Source organism: Oryctolagus cuniculus, chromosome 7 (assembly GCF_964237555.1).
Source record: "Oryctolagus cuniculus chromosome 7, mOryCun1.1, whole genome shotgun sequence".
NCBI classification, from domain to species: Eukaryota; Metazoa; Chordata; class Mammalia; order Lagomorpha; family Leporidae; genus Oryctolagus; species Oryctolagus cuniculus.
The window spans coordinates 50,811,791-50,829,144 of NC_091438.1; the positions used below are offsets into that span (position 1 = coordinate 50,811,791).

A 17,354-nucleotide genomic window follows, 5' to 3' on the forward strand; every position below is an offset into this window, starting at 1 on the left:
TCTGTCTCTCTCTCTCTCTCAATCTGTAACTCTCCCTCTCAAATAAATAAATAAAATCTTTAAGGGAAAAAATTGGAGCAGCTGGGACTCCAACAGGTGGCATCTTAGTTCACTGTGCCACAACACCAGCGCCTGTTCCTGTTTTTGTCTGGCTTCTTCTCACTCAGTATTCTTTGTGAGCCTAACCGTGGTTTGCATAGCTGTAGATTGTTCATCCTCATGCCAGCAGTATTCCATTCTGCAAACACGTACATCTTATTGTTTATTCTACTGATGATGGCATTGTGTAGTTTAATAGGATTTTACTTAGTTTGCTGTCAGTTACATTCTCTGTCTCAACATGAAGTCTTAGCTCAGTGGCGTGTGAGGTGAGAGGACTCTGTAAGGTGAATGCAGAGAAGTGCCAAGTTGTCAGCCCCGTGCTTGGTCGTCAGGGATGCTGAGGCACACAGGCCCGGGAGCTGAAAGAACACTCGCGGAGCTGCAGGCAGATGGATCGCTCTTCATTTAGCCAGCAGCAGCCACAGCAGCACAGGGGACCAGAACACAGCCCACAGGGGCTGGTCCTTTTCTACAGGGTTATACAATATCGGCCGTTAGCCAAGGACTTACATAGCAGAAAACGTATCAGCCTTAATGGGCCCACTGACCAGCAGAAAATGTATCTATCACTGGGGCCTGCCCGGTTGCTGTGGAGGCATAGATAAGAAGCCAGAGCCCCATGCAATCTTAGCACTATTAGTCCACCTGCTTACCTGGCTTTTCTTAGGGTTCCAAGGCGAGTCCAGGGTGGGGAATAGTGTGGAATGGAGCAGAGCTACTCGTGAACCAGACACATCAGGTTGTCAATGTTTTAGTATCTTCAGTTACTCAACCGATTATGTACCCTGTGCATTATGTACCCTGGTCAGATTGATAGGAACTCTGCAGGTTCCTGGCTCCTGGGAACAATCCCTAATGGATGTCTCTTAGAGTTTTTCTTTGCGTCCCTTCTTGAGAAATTCCACATAGTCCAGAGCTGCTGATTATAAAACCCTACTCACTAATCATGGGAGCGGGCGTGTGACCCAACACAGGCCAATGAAAGATTCCATTCTCAGCAATTTCACTCTTTTTTTGTTAAGGATTTATTTATTATTTGAAAGTCAGAGTTACACAGAGAGAGGAGAGGCATAGAGAGAAAGAGTTCTTCCATCTGCTGGTTCACTCCCCAATTGGCTGCAACGGCCGGAGCTGCACAGATCTGAAGCCAGGAGCCAGGAACTTCTTGCGAGTCTCCCACATGGGTGCAGCAGTCCAAGGACTTGGGCCATCTCCTGCTTTCCCAGGCTACAGCAGAGAGCTGGACTGGAAGAGGAGCAGCCGGGACAAGAACCAGTGCCCATATATGGGATGCCAGCACCACAGGCGGAGGATTAACCTAGTGTGCCTGGTGCTGGTCTCAGGAATTTCACTCTTAACCATCAAAATGTGTGGAAACTCAGCTAGCAAATGCATACTCAGAACAGGTCGCTCTTGAATGAGGGGCTGCTGTGATTCCCAGAGTTCCTGGTTCTGGCTGTTCCTGAGACTATGAACAACTCAACTTTCTAGTCTGTTCAGAGCTCCTGTTGGAGTTCCTCTCACCAAAAATTTCTCCCCCACATCTCTGTATGAAAGTTTTTGAAATTGGAGATTACTTGAGTTGGAGATTACTTGAGTCAATCTGCAATGGAAATAAAAGCAATGTTACAATTATTGTATGGAAGTATCAGGAAAAGAAATTCCATTAAGCTAAAATTAACTATGGAAATGTTAGTTGTCAAAAATGTATCAGCTCTCAGTGTGGGCATTTTGCTTAGGAGTTAAGACATCTCTCAGGACACTGGCTTCTCATACCAGAGCATTTGGGTTCAAGTCTTGGCTTTGCTGCCAATCCCGGTAATGCACACCATAGGAGGCAGCAGCTAACTGTTCAACTACTTGGGTTCCTGCCACCCTCGGGAGACCCAGATAGAGTTTCAGGCTCCTGGCTTTGGCCTGGCCCAGCCACAGCTGTCGCAGGCATTTGAGAAGTGAATCAGTAAATGGAAGATGTCTCTGTAGCGTTCTCTCTCATTCTCTCTCTCTCGTTCTCACTCTTGCTTTCGCTCTCCCCCTTTAAAATAAAAAATGAAAATAAAGATTTTTTAATGTAAGCCCTCATTTAGAACTAGGGAGGAACAGCAGAGAGAATGGGTAATTTTTGATTAGGGCAAAACAGTCTCTTCCTGCAGGCGAGAATCTCTGGGCAACCGAGAACAAATCATGAGGATGCAGGGACTTGGCGTTGGATGGAGGCTGCTGATGACGGCCATTGTCAACACCACCACTTTGGTTATGTCAGTTCAGCTCAGTGTAGGCAGTCAGGGGTGTGGCCTCTACCCCATATAAATGGCCCAGGAAGAGCATTTTCTGTTTTGAGTTTTGTTTCTAGTGATTATCATGGTTGGCAGGACTGGGAACTATGGAGTAAATGACTTCTGTAGTAACTTTGCATGAGATTTTACCTCCATACTTCTGTGTTACTCATTCTCATGTGACATTACTTGTCCTGAACTTTTAGAAGACAGTGTGGTTCACAGCAGTTCTAGCTTTACAGAGTTTCTTCTTCCTTTGTTCCTGTGGCCTATTCGGAAACAGGCTGCTTATTCTCTGAAATTTCCTGGCTCTCTCCCATTCCTTGCTTTTCATTTCAACCTTATCTTCCCTTCGCAGATGCTGTACTTATCCTGCTCACTTTCCGTCTCAGTGCACAGCCAGTCCTGGGTAAGAGCCCCAGCTCTTCCCACTGTTTACAGCCAGATCCACCTTGCCGGAGGTAATTGTGTGCAGCTCTTCCCAATGGCTTGTTTGCTTTGGTAGCTGTTAGTTGACCGTGATGGGAATAATTGCACTGTGGAAATCTGCACTGCAAGCCAGGCAGTTAAGCAGTCATCGGCACACCCCTGGCTATGCTTTTCTCAAAGGGCTGGCTGGGTGGTGCTTGCCCTCATCCGCATTGGGTGGGCGAGACCACTCCTGTGTGAGCTACTGCTCTAGAATTGTCCTGCCTGCTCTCCTCTGCATTCTCTTTTGGCTGTTTAGGGGCTCCTTTGACCTCAGAATCCTTTCTCTCTTGCAGGTGCCATCCCAGGCTTGATTTTTGGTTGATGTTGGTCCTCTCATTTTTTAAAAGATTTATTTATCTGTTTGAAAAGCAGAATGACAGAGAAGGAGATGGAGAGAGATCTTCCATGTGCTAGTTTACTTCCAACATGACCACAACAGTCAGGACCCAGAACTCCATACTGGTCTCCCACATGGGTAATGCAGGTTCAATTACTTGAGCCATCATCTGCTGCTTTCCCAGGTGCATTAACAATGAACAGCATTGTAAGTGAAGCAGCCAGCACTCAAACCAGGACTCCAATATGGGATGCCAGCGTTGCAGGCAGCAGCTTAACACGCCATGCCACAAACTCAGGCCCCTGGTCCACTCATATTTTAAGGATTATGGGGATACACTATCACTCGGTTTTCTGGCAAGCATTCATGAGATTTTGGCTTTCTTCTGTTTCTTGTCTGGGGATTGAGATGTTCCAAAACAATGCCATCACCACCTTCCCAGAATCCGAGTTGGGTGACTTCCAAAGATCATTACAATTATGAAATTTTCTGGGTTCAAATTACTAAAACTCTTTCATGAAACAGCGAGCTGGACCTAGAGCTATTGCTGGCCTCTCATCGAGTCCCTGAAGGCCTCCTTGGGGTCAGGACGAGTGTCACTCACCTGTTATAGAAAGGTCTTCTGTCACACTCTGGTAGAAATGCTTCCCCTTAGCTGCCAGCCCTCTGGGGCCCTGTAGCTTCCCCTTTGTTCTTGGTGAACTTCTGCCTGCTTCACACACCTCTGATACTGCCTGCTTTCTGGTCACTGTTTAACTCAGCGGATGCTACACCAACAAAAATGTAAATATATGTATATTTATATATATATATATATATATATACTTGAAAACTTTACCACCAAATGAAGAGCTACTTTTCTGAAACTGCCTCCCCTAGCACAGAAGGTTCCAGAACTGAGGCTCAGGAAATTTCTCCTCAGACTTAACCTCAGTTCCTCACTTTGACAATGAAATAGTTTTCCGCAGGACTGGATTAGACAAAGGAGTGGATTTATCCTGAGTTCCATGGAAAGGCATATAAAGTGCAATTTTCAAATGATAATGTTAACACTGTGTTAGTGAGAGGTTTCCAGAGAAACAAGGCCAACAGGCAGTGTGTGTGTGCGTGTATGTGTGTGCACGCACGCATGTGTGTAAGGAATTTGCTCACTTGTTTTTGGAGGCTGGCGAGTTCCTATATCTGCTGATGGCCCCTGGAGGTCCAGAGGAGCCGGAGATGTTGGTCACTCAGATCTGAAGGCCAAGGACGAGGGAGCCGCTGGGGGAGTTCTAGTCAAAGACAGGCAGGCTTGAGTCCCTGGAAGAGCCAGTGTTTCAGTTCATGTCCTAAGGTGGCGCAGGAAGGTGGCCAAGCTGAAAGGCAGTCAGACGGGAGGAACTCCCATTGATTCAGGAGAGGGTCAGCATTTTCTTCTTCTTTTAAAAAATAAAGTTTTGGAAGGCAGACACACACATACACACACACACAGGTACACATATACACACACAGCCAGTGAGAGATCTTCCATCTGCTGCTTCACTCCTCAAACGCCCACAATAGCCAAGGCTGGGCCAGCCAAAGCCAGGAGCCTGAAATTCAATGTGAGTCAACCACATACTTGAATCATCATCGTCATCTGCTTCCTCCCAGGGTGTACATTAACAGGAAGCTGGACTCAGGAGTGGAGCCAGGACTCAAACCCAGGCACTCTGGTATAGGATGCAGTTTATCCCATGTGGCATCATAACTGCTGCTTGCCCCTAGCCCCTTCCTTCCATTCAGGCTTTCAGCTGATTGGATGGGTCCCACCCATGTTGGCTGAAGCCATTTAGATGAGCAGAGAAGGTCAACCTGCTCCACTTCATCTGTGACTTTACGCTCACAGAAACACCCAGAATAATGTTTGGCTAAATATGTGGGCACCGCATATCCCAGTCTCACTGACACATAGAATTAACCATCACAATCGCTAGCACTGCTGGAAATTTTTCAAGTATTCATGACTTATAAATTATCTTGTTTCATTCTCATAGAAAGCTTGAAATATTTTACACACTCATTCCAATGTTATAGTTGATGAAATTGAAGGTTGGGAAGTTAGATAAATCGACTGGGATCCCGTAGAGAGCAACAGCACAAATCCAAACCCAGGATTTCTTCCTCCATCCCCTGCACTCACATCTGTTTTCCTTCTCTCTCTCTTCGTCCCCCCCCCCTTGTTTTCCTTTCCTTTTGCTTGGTTTTATTTCTTCCTTTTATCACGAACCATTGCCAGAACTCAGCAGGTCTTATTTCACAGAAGGAAGTAGCTCTGTGTAGATTGATTTCCACATAGCAGGCATCTGATTCATTTTTGTTGATTCAATAAAAGGTGAATGAAAGTTTCCAATATGATAAGAAGTGAGCGTGTTTCTAATAACCTTGCCACCCTATTTTGTGACACTGGCAAGACAGAAGCCATAAGGGAGCTCATGCTGTTTGAAGAGCATGAGGACCCTGGAATTGATAAATCATGACCAGTGATGACCGAGAGTAATAAATTCTAGAAGCTGAAAGAGAGTGAGGCGTGTGTGCTGTGCTGAATGGTCTGAAAGCTGTCTAGGAGCGGTGAGCTGAGCTCTGGAACGGGGTGAGCTGGCATAGATGAGATGTACAAAACACATATCCATGAGGAGTGCACCATGAGCAACTTAGTAATGTGTGAAGGTCTTCAAAAAGCTCATGGAAAACAAATATTATGAAAAAAACTATGCACAGGTATTTCAATTTTTAATAAACCTTATCTTTTAATTCCACTTCCATGAAATTTTTAAGTCCCTCATCTAAACAGAGAGTGAAGAAAAAGGTGACTTTTAAATTAGAATAAAAGAAACCTAACACAGAGGAAGAGGACTCTGCTCGAATCCACAGGTCGCCCTCAGCTACGGGTGCTAGGAGTGTTCTGCACTGATGTCATGTTTTTTTCTTCTTTATCTACTCAGAAGCCAGCCATAAGGAGACACATGCAGGTGTTAATCATATTTGTGACAGAATAAGTATGTTTTCACTGCTTGCTTGCATTTTTATGAAATGAAATTGTCTTCAGATTTTTAAAAATATTTTTAATTTATTCATTTGAAAGGCAGAACAACAGAAAAGAGAGAACCCTGAATATATTGGTTCACTCCCCAAATGGCTGCAACATTTGGTCTGGGCCAAGCTGAATCCCGGAGCCAGGAACTCCATTCTGATCTCTCACATGGGTAGCAGGGGCCCAAGTACTTGAGCCATCCTCTGCTGCTTTTCCCAGGTGCACCAGCAGGGAGCTGGATGGGAACAAGGGATACCAGCATTGCAAGCATTGGCACAACCCACCATGCACATCCCTGGCACCATTGTCACAGCACTGCCTCCTGTCTTCAGACTGAAGAGAACAATCAAGGGAACTGCCCTTGGGGAAAGCTTTGCATTTAATGGCCCATATTTTAAATCATGTATTTGAGAGGCAGGGAGGCACATGCACATGGAAAGACATGGAGAGAGGGGGAGAGAGAGGGAGATCCCATTCACTGATTCACTTGCCTGGGGGTTAGAACCAGGAGCCAGGAACTCAATCTTGGTGTCCCATGTGCATGTCAGGAAATCAGCTACTTACGCCACCTTCTGCTGCTTCTCACAGCGCACATTAGCAGGAATCAGGTGTGAAGCCAGGACTCAAACCCAGGCAGTATGATGATGTGGGATGTGGGTGTCTTCACCCATATCTCAACTACAAGGCAAACATCAAGCTTTTAGATTCTAGCCAGAATTCTAGATACTGAATAATACTTTGCAGGCAACAGAGTTTTCACAGCAGTGGCAGTCCAAAGTCCTGGTACCACCACTTCACCAGCTGTGTACATATCAGCAAAGCATTTCATTTTTCTGAGCCTGTGTACTCAGTTCAAAGGCTCTAACACCTGACTTTTCCTCCAGATCCTGCCTCCCCATAGCCAAACATGAGCAGGTTTCAAGAGGAAATGGGAAAAAAATCTAAAGCTCTTAACATTTTTTTCATAGTTGCTCTGTACAGTCTTGGTTAAATTAATTTCCAGACACTATACAGTTTAATTGCTATCGTTAATTGTCACTGTCAGCTCATTTTTTTCATCATATTTTCCAGATGTTTATGCTAATGGAAAGAAATCCTATTGATTTTTAGACATTGATGTTATCTCCGGCAACTTTGCTGAATCAGCAATGTATTTACCAAAATGTGTGATCACTCACGCTTTTCCTGTACTTAACACTTCATTCTCCTGACTTTGTTTCTCTTAGTGTTTAGCTTCTTCTCCCCATTCTGTTTCCATCACTGGTCTTTATGTATCTGTCAGCTCTTGAGGCGTGCTCAAAAAACTCATTGAAAGTGTGTATCATGAAAAAACCACATTGATGCTGTAATTTTTTGCACTAAATCAAATTTATGTTTTTAGTTCCATTTTTTCATAAACTTTTTAAAAAAGACTTTATTTATTTATTCAAAAGTCAGAGAGTTACACAGAGAGAAGAGAGGCAGAGAGAGAGAGAGAGGTCTTCTATCCACTGGTTCACTCCCCAGTTGGCTGCAATGGCAGGAGCAGTGAACCATCGTATGGAAGACCTCTCTCTCTCTATCTCTCTGCCTCTTCTCTATGTGTAACTCTTTCAAATAAATAAATAAATCTTTTTAAAAAACTTTATTTTTCTATTTCAGATGCAGAACCACAGAGGGAGAGAGAAAAAGGTCTTCCATCCACTGATTCACTCCCCAAATGGCTGAAATGGCCAGAACTGAGCCAATTTGAAGCCAGGAGCCAGGAGCTTTTTCCAGGTCTGCCACTTGGTGCATGGTTCCAAGCACATGGGTCATCTACCACTGCTTTCCCAGGCCATAAGCAGAGAGCTGGATTGGAAGAGGAGCAGCTGATAGGCACTGCAGACAGAGACTTAACCTACGACACCAAAGCCCTGGCCCTTTTCTTTCTTTCTTTTTCTAAAAGATTTCTTTATTTGTTTATTTGAAAGTCAGAGTTATACAGAGAGAGAAGGAGAGACAGAGAGAGAGAGAGTTTTTCCATCTGCTAATTCAGTCGCCAGATGGCTACAATGGCCAAAGCTCTGCTGATCTGAAACCAGGAACCAGGAGCCTTTTCCAGGTCTCCCACACAGGTACAGGGGCCCAAGAACTTGGGCCATCCTCCATTGCTTTCCCAGGCCACAACAGAGAACTGGATTGGAAGTGGAACAGCTGGGACTAGAACTGGCACCCATATGGGATGCCAGCATCGCAGGCGGCAGCTTTACCCACTACACCACAGTGCTTGACCCCATTTCTGGCCCTTTCCACAAACTTTGTAAAGTCTCTTCATATTTTTTATGCCCCTTTGTTTTGAATGACAATTTGAACACCAATTTGATGTGTCATTTCTTTCTGCTCTTAAAATAGATGACCTCATTGTTTAGCTTAGTTAGGATGCTGTTGAGTAGTGCAATGGCACTTGATTTTATCTCTTTTTAGGTGATTTTTCTCTCCAGAAACTTCTATAATACTCTCTTTTTATATATGCTTTACCTCTTTACTCTGTTATGGGTCCCTGGATAAGATTTTTTTCAAACTGAGATATTTTTCAGACTGAGTTGAAAGTGCATCTTTTTTTTTTTTTGGCAGGCAGAGTGGACAGTGAGAGAGAGAGAGACAGAGAGAAAGAGAGAAAGGTCTTCCTTTGCTGTTGGTTCACCCTCCAATGGCCGCTGCAGCCAGCGTGCTGCAGCAGGCGCACTGCGCTGATCCGATGGCAGGAGCCAGGTACTTATCCTGGTCTCCCATGGGGTGCAGGGCCCAAGCACTTAGGCCATCCTCCACTGCACTCCCGGGCCACAGCAAAGAGCTGGCCTGGAAGAGGGACAACCAGGACAGAATGTGGCGCCCCGACCGGGACTAGAACCCAGTGTGCCTGCGCCACAAGGCGGAGGATTAGCCTATTGTGCAGCGCCAGCCCGAAAGTGTATCTTAATAGTTCTTCCAACAGTTCTCTTTTGATAATTCACGTCATTCAAGTATTGTTGATACTTCGGTATCTGGTCATCCAATATCTTAGCATTTTTTAAAAAATGTATTCTTGGGGCAAGAATTTGGCCTAGCAGTTAAGACGCTGTTTGGGCACTCTGCTCCATATCAGAGTACCTGATATGCACAGTGTGTGGGCCATTCTGCTCCACATCTACATTCGTTTATAATTTTGCATATCTTGACTGCGGTCCTAGTCCCAGCTTCCTGCCAATAGACTCCCTAATAGGCAGCAAGCGATGGCTCAAGTAGTTGGATCTCTACTACCCATGTGGGAGACTCAGATTCAGCTCCCAGCCACCAGCTTTGGCTTGCCCCAGTCCCAGCTGTGGCAGGCATTTAGGGAATGAAATAGAAGGTTGGAGCTCTTGGAGCACTCTCTCTCTCTCAATCTGTATGTCTCTCTCTCTCTGTGTCTTTTTCTCTCAAATAAATGAGTAAGTAAGTAATTTTAAAAATTCTCTTTGTTCATTATGTTTGGTCCTTTCTAAGAGTTCTCCAAATGTTCCTACTCTCAAATTATTTTTATTCATGTCCATCCTATAATATACTTTTATCTAGTGTATTGTTTATTTCAGCATTACATCTAATTATTTATTTATTTAATTCTTAGTTATCGTTTACTTTTGATGCCTCACAGAATGCAATCTTTCTTTGTCTTCTATTTTAAAACATGTCTTCTGTATTTTTTTAAAAGTTTATTTATTTATTTGAAAGGCACAGTAACAGAGAGAGAGAGAAGCCTTTCATCGGTAGGTTCACTTCTCCAATGGCCGCAAGAGGCAGCAGTGGGCCAAGCCAAAGCCAGGAGCCAGGAACTCCACCTGGGTCTCCCACGTGGGTGGTAGGGATCCAAGAACATGGACCATCGTCCACTGCCTTCCCAGGATGGATGAGTGAGAAACAGAGCAACTAGGACTGGAACCAGCTCTCCGATCTGGGACACCAGCTCCCATGCAGCGGCTCAGGCTGCTGGGCCACAAGGCCGGCCGCTCTGTCTTCTCAAGCACCCTCCCTGTGAGAACTCGGACTTTCCGCCCGTTGCAAACATTCCGTGGCAGGGCCTGGAGGTGCTGGGCTTGCCCTCTTCTTTCCTGGTGTTCAGCCATGTGGCTATTCTGGTGGTGCCTTCAGGTTCCTTGGGGAGAGAGGCGGCTCCTTCTGGTGCAGCCCTGGGGCTGTATTGAGGGCCTGGCCCCAGGCCATGCCCCTCATGCCATGTTTAAGGGGAGGGGGCGGGGAGAATTCCCACCCTCACAGTGGTGATCTGGGCACTGCAGCTGGTGCTGCCTCCACATGCAAAGTGCACCCAAGCAAGAGCTCCAGGGGGAAACACTGCAGCCGCCTCTCCAAGGTTGGGCACGGAGGTTTGGCAGTCACTGAGCAGAACCGAAGGATCTGCAGCTCTTCAGGCAATGGCTCCATGCTGCCCCTCTCTCCATTCCCCCATCCTCCACCACAGGCTCAGCCCCTGGCTGGCAGCCCCGGCCCTGAGCCTCCCTGCCCCCCAGCCCCCAGCCTATGCCCACAAATCCTCCTGCTCACTTCCAACTCCTCAGGAAGTCCTCATATTCACACTCACACTTTCCTTTTTTTTTTTTTTTTATCCTAGTGCTTTCCAAATTGGCTTAGGAGGAAGTCCTCAGGAGCCTGTACCATTTGCCATGTTACCAGGTAGAAGAGTTTCCTCACCATAAAATCCTATGCAAATATAAATCTTGATGATTTCAATAGCAATTCATAATTAGCAATAAAACTTGATAATTAGCAATAAAACTCTTGAGAGCTCAAAATAAGAAAAGGCAATCGCTGTGCAAATCGGGTATTTGGTGACATGGTTTTTGTCCTTGATGTAAATGGGAGGAGGGCACTTCTGTTTCAAACTATCTAAATGTGTGTGAGGAGGAAGACTTGGCAGTGGATGGGGGGGTTGGGGAGGGATGGGGGGGATGGGACACCTGGGGTCTGCTCACTGGAATCATGGGCAGCTGAACCTCCTCAGAGGGTCTCCCCCTGCAAGGAAGGACTCTCCCACCCCATTGCTAGTTTCCTTCCCTAGAGGCTGTGTAACAGATCCGAGGAAACACAAAAGCACCAGGGCTACTTGTTTTTCTTCTGTGAAATCTCATCCGGTTTTGCCCTTTCCCCTACTTTCCCGAGAACCTCTCACCTAATTAGATTGGAATCTATGCACACTAACCGCAGGGCTCAAAACTCCTCCCTCACCAAACTCTGCAGGCGTTGGAATCAAAGGTCTGAGCGTCATCCCAGGCAATCACAAAAGGCAAGACCTGGCAAATAGCAGCCTGGGCTGAGTAACAACAGAATCACAGGGATGGCTCTTCCACTGCCACGGTGCAATGCACACGCAGATAACAGTGGAAGAACGCCAGGCTGCGAGCACTCCCAGCCACTGTCACGTACTAATCACATACTCACAAGCCAGGTCTCTTTTTCTCTCAAAGCCTCAATGTCTGTTCCTTCCAAACGGAGCTAAGACTCCTCTCAACATTGCAGAATTGTTGTGAGTATAACTGCAGGAGAGAGCATTGGGAAATGGACAGAGCACCCACTGGGCTTGCAGGGTGTGAGTGCTGTTAGGAAATCAACAATGTTCATTTCCAAATCGGTAAAGACCTCTCCTTCTAGGCTTTCACAGAAACTGTTCTCCAGCTCTTTGCCTATAGGTTGAGGCGTTAATAGAAAATCTGCCTGGGAAGGATTGCTTCAGTTTCTCTATCCTGGGAGCCTTGGGTAAATGCTTTCCCACAGCGCTTATTGAAAGGGGAACCATAGGTTTCTGAGAGGGAAGAGTTACAGACCTTATGTGGGCTAAAACGGGCGAATCTAGATTTGCTTAGAAATTTTGTTCTTTAAACCAGCTCTCTTGGCAGAACAGCTTACAAAACAAATATTGTTTTTGCAAGAAATCACCTTAGATGTCTAAACCTTTTTATTCCCTACTAATCAATTTCTCTCTTAATGTTTATCTAGTCTTTAATGCACATTTTCAAATTCATCTTAGCTTTCATTAACATTCCAGCTGGCAAGCTGCAGTCCAGGAGTTGAATGGCCCCAAAACCTCAAAGAAGGAATGAAAATGATTATCTTCAATTAAGAAGAATCAAAATGTGGGTTCACTTAGTGTTCCCATATAAATGTTGGGGCAGGCGTTTGGCACAGAAGTTAAGATGCCAGCTGGGATACCCATGTCCAATATAGGAGTGCCTGGGTTTGTGTCCTGGCTCCACTTCTGTCCAGTCTCTTGCTAGTTCACACCCTGTGGGGCAGTAGGTGATGGCTTAATGTCTTGGGTCCCTGCCACCCATCGGGAAGACTTGGATGAGTTCCGGGCTCTGGACTTTGGCCTGGCCCAGCCCCCAGCTATTGAGAATATTTAGTGACTGAACAAGCAGATGGAAAATCATTCTACCTGTCTCTCTGCCTCTGTGTCTCTCCTCTTTCAAATAAATGAAAATAAATAAATAATTAAAAAATAAATACAAGTGTTGAAATCCAATCCCTTCAACCTTTTAGGTAAATAATAAATAAACCAATTACTTGATTGTACTTAAACACAGTTACTTGACTATGCCAACTAAATCCCTTCATTGTGGAAAAACTACCCCCCAGTGGTATTTTGTTTTATTTATTTATTTTTTATTTTTAAAAACAGTTTATTTATTTCTATTTGAGAGGTAGGATTACAGACAGGAGCTGGGCCAACCCAAAGCCAGGAGCCAGGAGCCAGGAGCTTCTTCCGGGTCTCCCATGCAGATGCAGAGGCTCAAGGACTTGGGCCGCCTTCAGGTGCTTTCCCAGGCCATAGCAGAGAGCTGGATTGGAAGTGGAGCAGCCGGGACTTGAACTGGTGCCCATATGGGATGCCGGCGTTGCAGGCGGCAACAGCACTCCCCCCTAATGGTGTTTTACTATCATTTCCCTCAATTTATGCTTTACATAATGCATTTCTAATACTTTATCAGTCTACAGGTTTCCCTTATTCCAAAAGAATAACTCACTATGAGACTGAAGAATATGAAATGGCTGCTTTTTCAGGGCACAAAATGGCTCTCAACTGGCTCACTTTATGTGTAGAGCCAGATATTTGGATTCAGAGGCCATTTCAACTTTGTAGATTTAAAGCTACATACCATTATAGAGTTTTTGAAACCTCAGTGTCCTCACCTGCAAAATAGGCATAACAATGGTACTAACCTCAGACAGTTTGAAAACCAGGTGAGATGATGCACACAGAGTCCTTTGCACAGTGCCCTGCAGCCAGTAAGTACATGGAACAGGCTGGCTTAAAAGAGACGAGAATATGCGAAATTTGTTCTCTTTATATAAATAAAAATTTTTTGAAAAAAAAAATAAATTTAAAAGTAAGAAAAGGAATTGAAGTTGATCCATTGTCAGCATTCTCAGTGCTTAACAAAGTGCCTACTTTGCTTCATACCCTGAAGTTTGCATTAGGTTGGATGGCTTGGGTATTCAGTTTTATCAAACCGATCTAAATGTGTCCATAACCTCGTGTGTGAGTATTTGTGTAAGAGCTTAGCATTCCTATTTAGTTCCATCCATTTTCTTCCTTCCTTCCTTCCTTCCTTCCTTCCTTCCTTCCTTCCTTCCTTCCTTTCCTTCTTTCCTTCTTTTTCTTTCTTTCTTCTCTTCTTCTTCTTCTCCTTCTCCTTCTCCTTCTCCTTCTCCTTCTCCTTCTCCTTCTCCTTCTCCTTCTCCTTCTCCTTCTCCTCCTCCTCCTCCTCCTCCTCCTCCTCCTCCTCCTCCTCCTCCTCCTCCTTCTTCTTCTTCTTGACAGGAAGAGTTAGAGAGAAAGATCTTCCTTCCGTTGGTTCACCCCCCAATGGCCGCTGCGGCTGGCGCTGTGCCGATCCAAAGCCAGGAGCCAGGTGCTTCCTCCTGGTCTCCCATGTGGTTGCAGGGCCCAAGCACTTGGGCCATCCTCCACTGCACTCCTGGGCCACAGCAGAGAGCTGGACTGGAAGAGGAGCAGCCGGGACAGAATCTGGCACCCCAACCAGGACTGGAACCTGACATCCATATGGGATGCCAGTGCCGCAGGCGGAGGATTAACCAAGTGAGCCACGGCGCCGGCCTGAGAGTGGTACTTTCAAGATGAATTGTGCAAGAACAGTAGGAGAAGAGCAGTCTAGTAAAAGAGAAAATTGATCATGAGGAAGGAAAGGAAAACTGCAGAAGCCCAGTCCTCCCGTAGAACAGAGCAATGAAACCACAGCACCAGTGGCGACGTGGGCCTGGAGCGAGAGCAAGAACTCTGTCTATGCGGCACCAGTGGCCAGGCAGAGTGTGGGAGTATTAAGAAAGGCAGGGTGCTGAATTTGCTAGTGGAAAAGGAGTGGTTCTCTTCAGATGGTTACTATTTATCTGTGAAATAGGAGTCAAAGCTATTAGCTGAGAGTCAGCAAAAAGGGGCTGAAGGCGGAAGAGGAGTGGTGCCCCCTGGGACCAGGAATACATAGTAGCTTTGCCAGACCAGGCTGAAGATCCCCTGAGCTCCAGGTTTGTAAGTTTACTAAGCTGGAGTTTTTCTCCAGCTGCATTTAGCTGCTCAGATGCAAGCATTGAGAGTACAGCCAGAGGTGAGTTCAACCAGAGTTGAAGGTTTTCCAGGCCAGTATGACAGAATAAATGTGAAAGTGTGTACAGATGATTGTTTATGACAATGTGCCACAGGTTATCTGGGTAAAGAGAGGAAAGAGGGCGTGCGTAAGACAAATGGTGAGGAGTAGCTGAGCCCACAGGGTCCCAGCAGACAAAGGGGGAGAGGCTGTAGCAATGAGCTGAGGAGACAGAGGCTGTTAGAATTGTAATGCATGGAGGGTGGGTATTTGGTGGAGTTAAGCCACCACCCGGGACACCTGCATCCCGTATTAAAGTGTCTATGTTCAAGTCCAGCCTCTGCTCCTGAGTCCAGTTTTCTACTACTGTGCACCTTAGGAAGCAGCAGATGATGGCTCAAGTACTTGGGTCCATGTCAGAGACCCAGACTGAGTTCTGTCCCTAACCCAGCTCTGGCAATTGTGGGCATTTTGGGGTGTGAACCAGTGGATGGGGTGTATCTTTCTCTCTCTCTCTCTCTCTCTCTCTCTCTCTCTGCAACCTCCTTCCCCAGCCTTTCAAATGAAAAAAATTCTTTTAAGTTTGCAAAAAAATGGAATTAAGAGATGCATTTATTTAAAAAAAGAAATTGCATTGCATACAATTAGACTTTTGGAGGTGGTACAGGCACAGTGATAGCAAGGTCAAGGGGTGATAGTGTGGTTGCTGCTGGAGACACCAACATCCCAGAGTAGAACTCTGATTAGAGTGCCAACCACTCTGCTTCTGATACACCTTCCTGCTATTGGCCTGGAGAGGCAGCAGAAAATGACCAAAGTATTTGAGTCCCTGCCACTCACGTGGGAGACCAGGCTGGATTTTCTGGCTCATGCCTTTAGCCTGGTCCAACCTTGGCTGTTCAGGCCATTTGGGGAGGGAATGAGCAGATGGAAGACTCTCTCTCTCTCTCCCTGCCCCCTCTCTATTTCTATCTCTATCTTTCTCTGTCACTCTTCACTTCAAATAAATCTTTAGGAAAAAATAGCAAGATCAAGTATGACTGTGGGGGCCGGTGCTGTGGTGCAACGGGTTAACACCCTGGCCTGAAGTGCCAGCAACCCATATGGGCGCTGGTTCTAGTCCCAGCTGCTCCACTTCTGATCCAGCTCTCTGCTATGGCCTGAGAAAGCAGTAGAAGATGGCTCAAGTCCTTGGGCCCCTGCACCCATGTGGGAGATTGTAAGAAGCTCCTGGCTCCTGGCTTCAGATCTGTGCAGCTCTGGCCGTTGCAGCCAATTGGGGAGTGAACCATTGGATGGAAGACATCTCTCTCTCTCTCTCTCTCTCTCTCTCTCTCTCTCTGCCTCTTCTTCTCTCTCTGTGTAACTCTGACTTTCAAATAAATAAATAAATCTTAAAAAAATCTTCATGAACCAGATGATTATTTCACTCTAAGAACAGGGCACTAGGTGGCACAAATTGATGGCATGTGCTTTAAGACATCAAGGGTTTCTGAGAGGAGAGAGAGAAGGAAACAGTGTAGAAATGTTGTTGAAGAGCCAAGAGGACACAAGGCTTACTGAAGGCACGCAGTGCCCTGAGTACTGGTGACCAAAGGGTGGGGACGGTAGAGGACGTGAAGAATGCAAACTCCACTTGAAAGAGCTGCCGCTGGACACTGGAAGTGAGGAATTTTATGGATGACAGAACTTTGCAGAAGGCTCAGTGGGAAGCCATGGAGGGACAGAGCAGGAGGGAGATGCAATTGGAACAGTAACGCACCAAGATGTGTGGAGGCCAGCTAAAGCACACAGAAGACCGGGGGTCCTGGACTTCTGAGGACTCCTGGATGTTCTGTGTTTCCAGGAAAATGAAGTCAGTCAGCTCAGTCCCTTCTGAAGCAGGATCCACACTGGCTCTTCTCTGTGTTCTCCACAGAGTCATGGTTGTGTTAACTCCATGAAATAATGAGTGGAATGCATTTCCTTACAAAGACAGAGGAAGGTTGGTGTCACTAGAGGGAGAGACTAAGTGAGGGGATCAGAAGGCAGGAGTTTTTTTTGTTGTGGGGTAGAAGAGCAAAGTGGACCCACTACTGGGTATATACCCAAAAGGCATGAACACAATGTATCAAAGAGGTACCTGCATCAATTTGTTTGTAGCAGCTCTGTTCACAGCAGCCAAAATACTGAATCAATCAAGGAAACAAGGTGTCCATCACCAGGTCAATGGATAAGAAAACATGTGTGTGTGTGTGTGTGTGTGTGTGTTTATGTGTATGTATCATAATATTTATTCAGCTATAAAAAGAATGGAATTCTACCATATAGATTCTACCAAAATGGATTCAACTGGAAGACATCATTTTGAGTTAAATAAACTTGTCACAAAAAGACAAATACCACATGTTCCCCCTTATATGTGGGAACTAAAATTAAAAGAGAAAAAAATCAAAAAACAAAAACAAAAAAAGAAGTGCCAGTGTGTGTCAGTATTGTTGCAAATATGTTTTTGTCAAACTTTGCTTTATATCTTTGTCAAA

The 17,354-nt window shown here is 45.6% G+C and overlaps 1 long non-coding RNA gene across 1 annotated transcript; it reads right to left on the reverse strand.

The window, feature by feature from the left end:
* Window positions 1-549: 549 nt before the first annotated feature.
* LOC138850559 (uncharacterized) lies at window positions 550-7,050 on the reverse strand. Its single transcript, XR_011390493.1, has 3 exons — window positions 6,730-7,050; window positions 4,339-4,485; window positions 550-1,705 (listed from the first exon to the last, which is right to left on the reverse strand). It is a non-coding gene; the product is annotated as an uncharacterized lncRNA (long non-coding RNA).
* Window positions 7,051-17,354: the final 10,304 nt, after the last annotated feature.